A 15,145-nucleotide genomic window follows, 5' to 3' on the forward strand; every position below is an offset into this window, starting at 1 on the left:
GCGGATCGTTAGGAAAGATTAGATGAATGTGATCTTTTTTTGGGGGGGGGCCTGAAATCACTGATACAACCTTTAACCCTTATTTTCAACATAGAGTTCAAACAAGTACGTTTAAAGAATCACAACACACTGACAATTTATTATGATCAGGGGATAGTCAAGCTCCAGATAGGACAGATAACACCCTAAAACGGTCACGCACTATTTTGCAAGTCTTCCATACAAAAGATTTGTGTGAGAATAGACCTGAGTTAAAGTCACTTTCCACAGATTTGTCTTTTTTGTCACTATTACTGTTGTGTAATGATTCCTAAAACATTTATGTTTCTAATCCACTGAAATATTAGCAGGGGTGAAAAGTAAAATAATAACAATAATTATAATAAAATAGACTACTATTCAAAAGTTTGGGGTTGATTTTTTTTTTTTTTTTTATGTGTCATGCTCACCAAGCCATTTGATCAAAAATACAGTAAAAAAGTACTACAGTTTTCTATCTGAACATATTTTGAAATGTAGTTCCTGTGATGGCAAAGCTGAATTTTCAGCATCATTACTCCAGTCTTCAGTGTCACATGATCCTCCAGAAATCATTCTATCATGCTGATTCAGTGCTCAAGATTTTTATTATCATCAATGTTGAAAATAATTGTTTTCAAGTTTTTTTTATTTTTTATTATTAATAGAGAATAAAAGGTAGAAAAAAAGGTAGAATTTTTTTTAAAATAATTTTATATACATCCTTGCTGAATAAAGGTATTCATTTCTACTGACCCAAAAGTTTTGAACGGTAGGGTTAAAAAAAAATCAGCTTTTTACTTAAACAAATGATTTACATTACCATATTAAGCATATACTTTATGCTTCCCGGAGCCATTGCACAGTACTGTGGAGCAAACATGCTTAGCAAAAGATATTATTTATCCGTATTAGTACTGTACTTCTGTGACATACTACTGCTGAAGTAATTAAATCATAATTAACTGATCAATGATTAATTACCAGCCATATGCTTGAGGAAAGTCTTTACAGAAATGATGTCACATCTTTGTGAGACATGTTTACACGCCACCGACACATAAGCAACAACACATGTGCCCGTAAAAACATGCATAGGCATAAAAACGTGCACAAAGAAGGCCAGCTTTCAGTGGAAAGAAACAGCAGCACATATATAGGCCCGTATCTGAGAGACACAGCCCTGAGCGAGAGCTCCATTCTTCCCCTCCTCTCTTTTCTCTGGCTGATGAATGGCTATGGCGAATCAACTGTCTGCTCGCTTATTCAACCTGACGGCTAGTCCAGCTCAGCACAAACGCCCCATGCTCTGGACACTACTCCTCTGCTCTGAGCCAGTGTTTGTGGAAGAGAAAAACAGAAAAAGTGCATGTGTGTAAATCCTAATGTGAAAGACAGAGCTAAACCAGTCCATCACACATATGGTTATTCGAACACACCCTGGGTTTGAACCATACAACGTGAGCCAAACAGTGTGTGTGCAAGTATGTGTGTGCCCTGTGCACATATGTTAATTGTTGTATCCCTGCCAAACAAACATGTTGCATGTCAGTGTGTGTGTTTGATAAATCCTAAAATACCAAACACCACTAGAGGCCGAGCAAGAGGAGCTGTAGGTTTTGAAACAGCATCACAAACCAATCCTACAGTACAGTGTGTGTGTTATTGACGTATGATGCTCATCTGCTAATTAGATTACACCGCTGCAGCGACTTCTTCACAAAGCAGTAGTTTTTCAAACTCAGCCAGAATTCAGCTAATGAATGGAATGATAATGGCCTCAGATCACTGTCATCAGTATTATCAGACCATAGTTTCCCCAGTAGAGATTGCAGATGCGCGAGTCTCCATGACCTCCCAGCGCCGTCACTACAGAATGCCACTCCCTAAAGCCAGAACACGGTTACACAAGCAGTAAGCGAGGGATTATTTTCCTGCCAGTGTGCATGATGTCTGACTAAAGAATCTGGAAATCCTGAGTGATGATATCAAAGAAAAGGGTTTAAGTTGGTGGAAACAAATTAGACAAAATTTTCTGAGACTGTAGGTAGAAGCCTTAAAAGTTGTGACTGTATAATGCAGTCCTTTTGTTCAAAAGAAATTAGTAAAAAGAAAATATAATGCACGTAATGATTGTAACAATCCTTACAATGGTATGAGAATATATACTGTATATATATATATATATATTCTCACACCAAACATTGTAAGGATAGGCTATAGCTATATATATATATATATATATATATATATATATATATATATATATATATATATATATATATATATATATATATATATATATATATATATATATATATAATAAGTGCCTTTTGAGTGCATTAGGAAAGGTTTTTTTTTTTTTATTCCAAATTTTTTCTCACTTGTTTTACACTAAGGCCTGTTTACACTTGGTATTAAGATGCGTTTTTGGTCAATCGAATCACCAGAAGACGAGGGAGACACATACCCGTTTACACCTGATATTTTAATCTGTGTCTTTTGTTCACTTTTAGCCGCTTCTGTCCTGATTTCTTCGAGGGAGGGTCTATGGGCGGGTAAATATATGTTGTTGTTTTTTCAGATCTTTCGATCTAATGGACAAAATAAGCTTGCGCAATTTACATATGAACGCGCCCAGAGACGACGGAAAAACATACGGAGAGCATAGCTTTAGTTTCTGCTTTGACAGCCACGAGACCACGCTAGCAACATCTGGCTAGCACTTCCCTTAATGTTTACACGGTAGATCAGTAGGTGGAGAGTAGTCTTTTGTGGCTGTTCGAACGCTTTCGACCACATTAGCGTTTACACTACGAAAGCAATCTGGCCTTTGGAAGTGGTCGAAAGTGGAAAAGCTCAGACCCCGTTTACACTTGTATTTAGTGTTGTGCACAAAATCGCATCTTAATACCAGGTGTAAACGGGACCCAAATTTAATCCTCAGATTTAGTTTCAACAAATCTTACAACAACAGAAACAGTAGCAGATTTAAACTGCTGCAGAAAAAGTTAGGTGCCATGCAAAATGTAACATGTAATTGCATTACTCATCACAAATGTATTGGCGTAAAGACAGAGTAAATGTACTTTTTTCAAAAATGTAGTGAAGTAGAGTAAAAGTTAATAACTATGATTCTCGTAAAACTACAAAGTAGCCAAACAGATCCTTAAGAATACAGTAACTTATTACATTTACTCAAATATTTCACACCACTGAGTCAAATCAAATAATGAATTAAATTAATTTTTGAAACGTAAGTTTATTCAAATTACTTCACATTTAAAAAAAAAAATCGTATTATTTAATTCATTAGGATTCCATCAGCATTCCTTTACTTAAAAAAAAAAATACTTTAAAGGAATGATTTTGTCATCAATTTCTCACCCATATCATTCCGAACATCTGTGACTTTCTTTTATACGTGGAACACGTAACACTTACCTTATTTTATTACATTTCTTAGCTAATTTTATTGGCAAAGAGGACAAAGATAGTGATAAAGAATATGATTACTTTTTGTAGAGATTATAAAGTGATAAGACAGGCAGCTAGCCATCATATCATCACGATGACATTATAGTGTACATAATTCATGCAGATCTGTGGCGAATTGTCATGTACAGTAAATTTGTTTGGGATAAAGGGAAAAAGCTTCTATGTGTCCACAGGTGGATTTGTATGTTTTGGGTGCAAGACAAAGCATGCAAGTGTGTGTGTGTGTGTGTGTGTGTGTGTGTGTGACAGCAGTGATCGAGAGATGAGAGAGGGACACCAGCAGTAATGCTTATGTAATATCAGCCCGAGCCTCTGCAGCACTCCTGATGGCAGTATGACATAACACCTATGCGGCCACACAGTTCGTCCAAGAAACACACACATACACACTCAAACAGACAAATAAGTTTTGGCTGGTCTTGACCAGATTAACATCTTGCCTCTCACTGATTTGAATGCAATCTATTATAATTTGATAGTTGCAAACTGCAATTAAATTCACAGAAAAGCCATAAAATCAAACATCTTTAAAGCCCTTTTATCGCCATGTCATCATTTACTCACCTTCATGTCATTTAAAATGATATTCAAAAAGTGTCTTTTGAAACAGGCTAACAGGCTGAAGTTTAGAAGAAGCGATTCATTCTTTTGTATCAGATCTTTTTAATGAATCAGTTGATTCAGTTCACAAAACTGGTCTTAATGATTTGTTCATGAATCAAAATGGAATATAGTGGAATATAGTGCACACGTCAAATTTTATGGTTGTTTTGTATCCTTTTTTCACTCCTAAGTGTATTAAAAGGCCAGGATATTCTCTGAGAATTTTATTTCAGTTTTACTTATTAAGTTTACATTAGGTTAAACTAAATTCAAATGAGAAATGTTATTTTAGTTAACTATAATAACCCTGCTTTACACTGTTATCACAGTTGTCTTGTTTTTAATTTTCTTTGTGTGACTGTAGAAGTGATATTGTGACAGTAAGTGGCTTGCAGATACACTAGTGTGGTTGGTGTGGTCTAGAGCTGAACTATAATCTGAAGGCATTAACTTGCTCTCTAAAAAAAGCCCTCTGAACAGGGATTAGATTATCATGGTAAGGCCAGCTCAGGCTCTCTTTCTCTCTCTTTCTTTTGTCTCCCCTTCTTTTTTGCAAACACTTTCTCAACAAATGAAGGTTAAATAGAACACATGTGGCACATGAACAGGAAAGGCTGCAAATGTGGGGCGTTCATTGAAAACGCCCCACATCAAAACCCTGAAATCCATATCAACGTTTCATCTATACGTTTGAGCATATGTTATGGCACAACCTACACCTCTCCATTGGGTTTATATCCTGAGGGTGAGCGATTGCTGATTGAAGGGGTTGCAGAAGCCCCCTGTGGCAACTCAGTGTTAAAGGGATAGTTCACCCTAAAATGAAAATTAAGTCATAATTTACTCACCTTGGTGTTGTTCTGCTACCCGACATGCACATTTGCGTGACTGTTATCGCTGCAGTTCACTCCGTCTTGCCCAGAAAAAGCGCACAAGTTGAGAGAAATCACGACACGAAATATAATCCTTCTCTGAGTTGAATATAACAAGAAGCTATCACGTTCACATCTGTCAACTGTCATTATACAAACTAAGCTTATTGGTCTCAGTGAAGAAAGTAGATGGATAATTTTTGGGGGATTTCTAAGCGTTGTATTTCTTGTTGCGCTTTTTTAAATCTTGATTTCTCACAACTTGTGTGCTTTTTCTGCCTGAGATGGAGTGAGCTGCAGCGCTAACAGTGTCACACAAATGCGCACATCCCATAGCTGTGCACTGAAGACCAATGGCCAAGGTAAGGATTTTCATTAAATAACACATTCAATTTCATATTGTATACCCCCAGAACACTTGGAATATACAACACGTGTCACATCGTTTTTTAAAAAAAGCTTGATGCTGGTCGCTATTCAGTGCCATTATATGGATGAGCGCTAGCAGGACAATTTTTGTTTTAAAATACACATTTTGTGGTCCATAAAAGAAAGAAGGGCATAGGCCACTAGAACAACACCAAAGTGAGTAAATTTTCAGTTTAGGGTGAACTACCCCCCCCTTAAGTTCCAGGCTTTGGGTTGCCAGTGTAACCCCTCTCACCGGGTCCTTCACACCCTGCTCCGTGCGGGTCTCCGGCATGAGAGTCAGGCGCTCTAACAAGGAGGCTAAAGACTGCAACCTCTAGCATCTGTCGCTAGAGCGTCTATTGAGATCAGAGGAGTGAGGTTTACTCGCACAGCAACTACTAGTTGGCCTCTGTTACACTAGATCTGTATGAACCATATTAATAAAAAAAAAAGAAAAAGGTTTACTCTGAAAATTCTGTCATCATTTACTTATGTAACTGTTGAAAACATCCAAATACATAAAAAAAGCACAAATTACATCATTTGATCAATTCAAACAGCTAAAACCATCTAAAAACAAGCTAAAACTACAACATTCGATCAATTCTTGCGTTATATGCAATTTCACATAGCGCAGCTCATCCCTGCACCGCCTCTATGCTTTATTGCCCTTGATGGCAGCCCAAGTGGGACACTCTTCCTCAGAACCGCCTGGCCTCCGCAAGTATATCTGCGTCCTTGGCGAGAGACGTGATCACCATTGCTCGGTTAGAGAGTGCAGGGCAGCCAGATGTCTTTCTCATGGCCTTCAAAGTATTGTCTCTCCAACTGTTTATTTATTAATGTCGAATTCACACTGTGATAACCCTCACCCAGCAAATAGTGTTTATTATACCAGAACCGTGAAAAGTGGCAAGTTTTTAACTCTTTCCCTGCCAGCTTTTTTTTTTTTTTTTTTTTACCGCCAGCTTTTTTGAAAATTTTCACACATTTTATGGCACCCAGATTATTTTGTTGTATGAATATCTGAACAACATGCAACATATCAAAAGAAAAGAACAAAGCCTCTTCTTTAAAAACAAGTAATAAAAACTCAGTGAGTGTTTTAGCGCAATTTTCTGACGTCATGGGATCACAACACTAAGAGATAGTAAATCTTTTCCTGGATTTTTTTTTTGTGCGTTCCCGAGATTAGACCTTCCTTAACATAATGCCGAAAACCCAAAGTCTCTAGGTGGTCTGGTTGAGGAGTAGATAGAAGTGCAAGATTGGTGCGCACAGACAGAACAGAAATCATGAGTTAACAATCGCAATTTTGTCCGGTGGAAAATTGCGCTAAAAAGTTTAATTCTAGCTTCATGCATTATTTTTTTATCAACATTTCGAACAAAAAGCTGCTGTTTTTTTCAAACACTATGCATAAGCAATGCTTTTACCGCTTGTTTCTGCTTCTTTTGTACGTGTATCTTGATCCAGAGATTCTGTACTCTTTCAGAAGATGTGTAATAGTGCCCCCTACCGTAAAGTCGGAAAAATTCCGTCAATGGCGGGGAAGCGTTGTGTCATAAATGATGGAAATTTCCGTCAATGAAAGAGTTAAAGATATATATAGAGAGAGAGAGAGAGAGAGAGAGAGAGAGAGAGAGAGAAAATGTGAGTGGTGTTTGCCTGTGCATGGAATAAAAGCCACCATGATGCTGCTATAGTTTTGTGGGTCGTTGCCAGGACATTGCTATGAGGTGTAAAGGGTCCTGAGGTGTTGCTAGGTGGTTGCTAGGGTGTTCTGTGTGGTTGCTTGCTTACCCATCCAAGTTAAAAGAGCCCTCCCCATGTCTTTGACATTCTGTTCCCTAGATATGACTCTGGATCCTCTTTCTATTAGGTGAAATTCATGCTTAGAAAAGCAGTAGCACATGATTTGAGGTATTATTCATGTCTGTAGCCGAAACAAGTTTAATACTTTGGGTGAAGGGTTTGTTAAAATTCCTATGTATGAGCAATAGAAACAGAGATAGTGATGCTTATTTAGCAAGGGCAATACCTGGGGCAGCATTTTTAGGGATAAGATTTCTCCTGTAAAGTGCATTAAATCCTATTATCTTTACCCTCTGATGCCCACTACAGAGAAAAGATCTTTAAAAGCAATTTTTTAACCATTCAGGGTGTGGTCTTACATTCAAACTACCATGAGTGATAATCTTTGACCCCATAATTATATATGACAGTCATGTGCTGCATCCCAATTCGCCTACTTATAGTATGCCCTAAAGGTATGTAGTTTTTGTGAAGAGAAAGTAAATACTTTTGAGTGTGTAGCAGAATAGTTGGCAAGCTTTGGGACATACTATTTCATCATAATTGCATATAAAGGATCACTCTGTCGCTTATTTACATGCATCCTGTCACCTACTGCAACTGCTCTGTCAATCATCTTGTCAGTTAAAATCCTTCACATTCAATTTAATTTAATATCCTACCAAATCAGAGAGAAATCTCAAGTTTGCACTGTCAAACCTCTGCAACTGATCCAGAATGCCGCAGCTAGAGTGGTCTTTAACAAGCCGAAGAGAGCACACGTCACTCCTCTCCTCACAAAATTGCACTGGTTGCCAGTTGCCGCTCGCATCAAATTCAAGTCACTGAATTTTGCCTACAGAACAACCACTGGCTCTGGTCCCTCTTACCTAAACTCATTACTTCAGACTTCGTGCCATCCAGAAACTTGCGCAACATAAATTCAATATGGGATTAAAGTGGTGCACAGGGTACTGCAGGAATATTTACCATTATTATCTACTTCAATGGACAGATATACAACTCTCTATCAAAATGATTAACTTGTTTGGGAAAAGAGTCATTAAAAAAGAAATAAAACTACTTTTTAAGTCGTTTGGAAATAAAAATAATAGTGCGATTATTCGCATCCAAAATAAAAGTTTGTGTTTACATAATATATGTGTGTGTACTGTGTATAGATATTTTGTATATATATAAATACACACACATGCATGTATAAATTTAAGTGTTTTTTATACATAACATCAATTATGTATAAATATATATACATGCAAATATTTATTAAATATACATACATATGTGTGTATTTATATATACAAAATAATTACAGTAAACATATATTTTGTAAACACAAACTTTTATTTTGGATGCGATTAATCGTTGCCCAGCACTAAAAAAAAAATTTTTTCTTTCTTTTTTCTTTTTGTTGTTGACTTTATTACATCATGCATGCAGTAAAGAATATGAATATATGCTTTAAGGTCATTGTCACAGTCTCTGAACAAGCTCAAGTTTCTTAAAACGGCTGGTTTCTCTCACTCTGCTTAGTTCAGAGAAGGACAGGTAATCTAACACCATGAAAGCCATCTCAATCGCTCTCTTTCCCTGCCTCTTCTCTGTTCTTCTTTTGCATAGTAAGAGAAGATCTGTCTCTTTTTAATGAAACTGCCCCGTCACACCCATCTCCCATCTGGTATGTGTGCATATATGTGTGTGTGCTAGATGCTGGGAGGGGGAAGCTGGTGTGGTTAGTGTGTGAGCATACATATAACCAGGGGAATAAGTACATGTGTGTGAGTGTGTGTTGTCATTTCAGCAGGAAGCCTTTACTCTGATGAGAGGTCTCACTTCCTGTTTATAGAGCAACCACTGGAGCGCAACAATAGCTGGAATTCTGATGGATCGGCAGAGAGGACGCCCAACTCACACCCTCCAGAAAAAAACTCCAGTTTGTCACTATTGCTGACAACAATACAATCTGTTCTCATCCCAAAAACGATTTTTTTAAATTTATTTTTGAGTGAATCATCTGGAGATTTCTTACAATTTTTGTGAGATTCACCCATTTACTATTTTGGTTGTTTACTACAGCTCAACTTAAACAATAGCCTCTCATGTTATTGTATAAAGGGCTGTTTTGGCTCAAGCCTGATCAAAATGGTGGTGTCGAGCATTCCCCTCGCTGAGAGATATGTCATGTCGGGCTCTCTGGGATTTGAGGTCAGTCCAGCTGGACGTCTGGTGCAAAAATGAGGTGGATTACACTCTTTAATCCCAGTCACCCCAAGGAAGTGAACTAAAGCTGCCAGCGTCCTTCTCCAGACCACAGACTTCATTCAGCTGATCTCTCTGAACCTCTTTAAACAAGCTTGGTGAAGTGTGAGACAACAGTGCTACTATCACTTGTCACGATACAAAAAAAAACAGATGTAAAAGAGTTTTGCCCTCAGGGGACCAGCAGCACCGACTGTCAAGATGAATTATATATTTACACTGTATCATGTGACGACTGTTAAGACTTAAGGCTTGTCAGGAAAATACATGTATGATACTTCTGTCCATTCCTTACAAATGACAAAATGAGGATGTAAAAAGTTTGGTGACAGTTTTACAGTAAGGTTGTATATGCAAACATCAGCTAATGGTTAAGGTTTCAGGAAATCCAAATGTTTTTTTGTTTTTTTTAGGCTACTACTGTTCTTTGTTAGTTAATGCATTAACTAAAAGTATAAACTTTAATGTCAAAAATCTATTAGAATGTGCAAAATAAATGCTGTAAATTGTTATTGTATAAAACTGCACAAAAGCTTTTGTGTCTCCCTACAAACAAAAGGGCTACTAGGTGATTTGATCACGCTTTTTTGTAGCACAACATTGATTTCAGATATAACACTGAAAAAGCTAGAGAGCAAAAAAAAAAAACGAGTTTACTGAAGACTTTCTTACTGGTAGTATAAGTATGCACTTGCACAAGAAATATCCACAAGAAACAGACTTCAAAAACTTGAGAAATTTGAACAGAAGGGTCGCACTGTTTTGGATATGAGAGGTTTGGCACTGAATGCTAGCTTTATTTTTCTCAATAAGCGAATTCCCTCGAGTTCGAGCTATTAATAATCTCTGAGCTCTTTCTCAGAGGAACAGCTGTTGGGGAAGCTGAAATGTGCAAATATTCCCAACCTAGGCTCATTGGATTTTTTTTTTTTTTTTTTTTTTTTTTTTTACCTATACATTCAATTCATTGCGTTTTCCAGGTGAAAACGACAGTAAAACACTGATAACTTTTATTTCTGTTCACACAAATTTGAGGCTTTTTACTGAGGCAGATTAAAGATTAATGAAGACCTATTTTCTTCCGGTTCTTTACACAATACAAAACACTTTTACCATGGCTTTGGTAATAAATTTGCCATGTATGGGTTCTGACATATTAAACTTGCTCAGTACCTCACCTGGTACAGCAATGCGCAGCCTTTGGATAAAATCGAAACACAAGACCTGATGAAAAAGACTTTAGTGTTTAGGATTTAGTGTTGGTGGCAAGTTATTTTTAAATGCAATTAACCTTTTAATTCCACTCACCAGGCATTTCATTTTCAAATTGCAATGATATGTACAACATTCAAAGTAATTCAACATTTTCAGATTCATATTCATGTTTCGGATAAAATAACGTGATTTTAATGCCACACACCGGATAATTCAGTTTAAAAGTTTTGAATGTGCAAGAAGCAACATAATATGATTTTGCAGAAATGCATGTTTTTTTCGACTGAGCCTGGGACTGGGTTGAATATTTCCACTTTAAAATAGCATAAAAATCATTGGCCACCCACAAGACCAAGACATACTCTCCCTTCCCATTTACACAATCATAATCCTTTCAAAATAATATATACACACATCCATATTTAAAGCAACGATCGATTAAATTCATTAAATACAAAGTACACAAATGAAGATATAACGTGCGGTGCTTTTCGACATGTTGTTTTACAGACAAACTAGACTCTGAATAATTTACAGCAGCAAGGCCTTGACATCCACAGGATCCAATTAGTTGAAATCCACATGCAATCAGTCCACAGGAAAAAGGCACAACAGGGACATCTCCAGAGAGACGAGACACTATTAGCAAGTTTCTAAAATACAGAGGAGTGCACTGCATAAAGAGGAGAGCAAACGCACCGCTGCTTTAACAGAACATATCCTTGAAATCAGATCAGTGAACAAAGAATGTGATACTCGTATACAAATAACTCCGTCACTCAAACAAACCTCTGATAAGACTGAGTAACAGTTTGGCTTTAAATAGCAACATCTGTAGTGTTACATATTTCGTTTGATATAGTGTATGATATAGCACTATAGGTTTTATAGTATAGTATGATCTGCCAGGTCATTTGCTTGTGGTTTTGTCAAATGTAATTTCACTTAAGTCCCTCGAAAATAAATAAAAGCATCTGATTGTGAAAGGCAAAACCCGGACCAGCTGAGTTTGTCTTTCCTAAAGTTTTAAAACAACTTTCCACAAATCATGTAAAGAACTATTCGGCTTGTTAATGGTTTCCTTCTATGGCTTTGTTTCTTCTGCTGAAAAGTCAAATCACCTTCATTTATATAGCGCTTTTAACAATACAGACTGTTTCAAAGCAGCTTTACAGTGAGAATAGGAAATTAATAGAACAGAGATTGTTTTGGCTTTACAGCAGCTCTAGAAAAAAGTTATTTTCCAGCTAAAGTAAGTTTTTGATTGATTCACTTCTATTGCAAAGATCATTAGATATTAACTTAGGGGCCACTTCCACAACACTCTTTTCAACTGAAAACAGAAAACTTTTAATGGCCGTTCATTTGCATGACGATGGTGTTTGGTGGCTCCAGAACGCAAACTTTAAAATAGGTTCCAAGGTGCAAGTTTTGATTTTTTTTTTTAAACGTTCTCATCTCCGTGTAAACTTCAAAAAACGTGAATCTGTGAAAACGGTGACGGTGTGCACATGCATATTAAGTGTTTAGTCTAAGGTGTGCGCGTTTGAATATATATGTGCGCAGGCTTTCTTTACAAAGTGACATCGCCAAATTACATGTCTGTCCTGCATAATACAGAATTTTTAGTCAATTGGAATAATTTTGATAACGAAATAAGAAAACAAAATAACATAATCTGAAAGTCAATGGGGTCTGATGGTGTTCAAAAATCCAACAAGTTTAGATCAACACAAGAGTGAATAAATTATGACAGTTTTCATTCTTGGGTGAACTATCACTTTAAGAGTTAATTATGTCTTAAAAAAAAGAAAAGAAAAAAAAAAGGTATCACTAATCTAAACATTGAGGTTGTTATGGCGGTTTCAGCTGTCACTAACAGTGACACGTGAGAGGAAACAAAACTAACAAGGCAAGTCTACATAGCAGAATCTGTCCTAGACAGTTTACAAAGCGATTCCATAGCAGAAACTACCTATGTGAAACTAACTAAAATTCCTGGTGACTATCAGATTGGGTGGTTTGAACTTTGCATCACAAGCTCAAGAGAAAAAGAGCTGTTTCGGTTCTGTCTAAGGGTGGAGTCGCCTCAACTGTTTGTGTGGTTTCCAGCCAATAGCAACAATGACTTGTTTCTATAATCTCAAATGGAACATTTGTTAGACAGTGTGTGATTAATATGCACTACTGAATCACCAAGCATCAAAAAGGGTTCTTAGCATAGTATAGTCAGGTTTGGTCTAGTTTGGCATTGTTATGTCTTGATGTGCTGTGGTTTGGAGAGTATTATGTTCTAAATGTACAACATGATCTGGTTTAACCAGGTTCGGTTTGGTGTCTAATTTGGCCTTTCATGGTATCATATGATCGGTCTTTGCTGTGAAACCATCTTTCAGCATTGCTATGGTCTGGAAAGGTCTGGTCTTAGTTTGATATGATATGGTTGTTTATGCTGCAATGAGATAAAGGGGACAGTTTACCCAAAAATGAAAGTTTGGAGTCGGTATGATTTTTCAATTGCTCACTAAGGCTGCATTTCTTTAAGCAAAAATACAGTAAAAGCAGCAATATTGTGAAATGTTATTTAAAATGTCATTTATTCCTGTGATGGCAAAGCTGAATTTTCAGCATCATTACTCCAGTCTTCAGTGTCACACGATCATTTGAATATGCTGATTTGGTGCTCAAAAAAGATTTGTTATTGTTATCAATGTTGAAAACTTTTGTACTTCTTGATATTTTTATAATGCATAAATGCAAAAAAAAAAAAAAAAAAAAAAAATCTGAATTTTTGGATAAATAATAATACGTTTAAAAGAATGTTTAATGGAAATATAAATATTTTACTGTTTCAATTGAATGCATCATTGCTGAAAAAAAAAACTTTCTTACAAAAAAAAACATAAATAAATCTTACTGACTCCAAATTTACTCCAAATTGACTTTCTCTCTCCTGAACACAATGAATTTTTAAAACATGAAGAATATACAGGCTGGTCTTTTCCATATAATCAAAGTGAATAAGAACCGAAGCTGTCAAAGTCTTCAAACAATGAAAAAAGCACCATAAAACTATACAGACGACATACACACAATAACTTTCAGTAAATAACTAATTAAATTGTTCATTTCTAACACAAAGCTATTGTATGGCTTATGAAGGCTTGGAATATATAGAGTTTATAAGCATCTTATATGTTTTTGTTGGAGCTTTACAGCTGCAGTGCCATTTACATTCATTATATGGTGAAAAAAAAATCACACAGGTTTGGAACAACATGAGATGTGTGAATAAATATATTTTTGTGTAAACTATCCCCTTAAAAAGGCAAAAGACCATGGCAGTGGTTCAGAAGAACTCTACTAAGTATACATGCTGAACAAGAAGGCAGTGAGGTCATGGTCAAAAACAGGGATGTGTGCAGTATACAGTACCAACCTGTTCCTGTTGGAACGTTGGACAGGAAGATACACACTGCCATCACTTGTTGTGCTCTCTTGTGCCAAAGCTGTGCCTTGCTTAGCTCTCTCTGTCTCTCTCTCTGCCCGCTGATGCCAGCTCATGCATGTGCCAAGCCCTCCACTAGACACTGGGCATTATGCACGCCCAACACAGCTGATACACACACAAATCCTGGATACAATCATTCCAAAACAGTTTTTATGATCAAAACACATTTGTATTTACTGCAAGTAACGTACAGTCATGACACCACCAGCCGGTTTTTCCACTATACTGGGTGATGCTGATTAGTCAGCATTACTGAATTAAAAGATAAGGGATCTGCCATCACTTCAGGTTTAGTCAAGACAGATAGTATCACTTTGTGTATGTATACAACAAAACATGGGCATATTAAGACATGTATTCCTGCCTTAACACTCCGGAAAAACAAGTACAGTTAGTTTACTGTATCTTACTATACTGATTGAGGCCGTAATCACTGCCACGGATCAAAACACAATTACAAAACAGTATTACTTTAATATGAAGTGGAATGACATTTTGTAATAAGTAACAATATATGTGTGTTATTTAAAAAAATACATTTATTTATTTATTACACCAAAATGACATTCCATATTGTTTAAACTACATGCAAAATACTTAAAAATGTATTGCAGTATATGTCAAAATATTGAACCGAGTGGAAAAAAGATTGATGCTCGACACTTTTTAGAATGACCTTTTCTAGTCTTTGGATTTTTCCATTTAGAAATTCATTTCACACAGGTGTCCTTGCACAGTTAAACAATGGACATGATCAGCCAAGACAACTAGAACATGTAATTATTTTGTGAATTGTTTTGCTTGAAATATGTCTTTAAACACTTGGTTTGATATTTGGTTATGTAATGCAATGACATTCATGTATATTTTTTGGAGCATCTGTATGCATCTAACGCTGTACTTACTATAAAACACTGACCATTCAGTGCCTAATCAAAAACAAACA

General features: G+C 36.4%; 1 protein-coding gene across 5 annotated transcripts in view; it reads right to left on the minus strand.

Moving 5' to 3' along the window:
• The window catches only part of znf516 (zinc finger protein 516), a 41,945-nt gene that overhangs the window by 17,575 nt on the left and 9,225 nt on the right, over positions 1-15,145 (minus strand). The window contains exon 1 of one of the 5 annotated variants that reach the window (XM_079878487.1): positions 14,128-14,339. The exons of the other annotated variants lie outside the window; for them this stretch is intronic. The gene's annotated coding sequence lies outside the window, so the exon portion shown is untranslated. Of the gene's footprint in view, positions 1-14,127; positions 14,340-15,145 lie in introns of those variants that run through there. 5 annotated transcript variants of the gene reach the window in all.

Source organism: Squalius cephalus (genome assembly GCF_949319135.1).
Source record: "Squalius cephalus genome assembly, chromosome: 8".
NCBI classification, from domain to species: Eukaryota; Metazoa; Chordata; class Actinopteri; order Cypriniformes; family Leuciscidae; genus Squalius; species Squalius cephalus.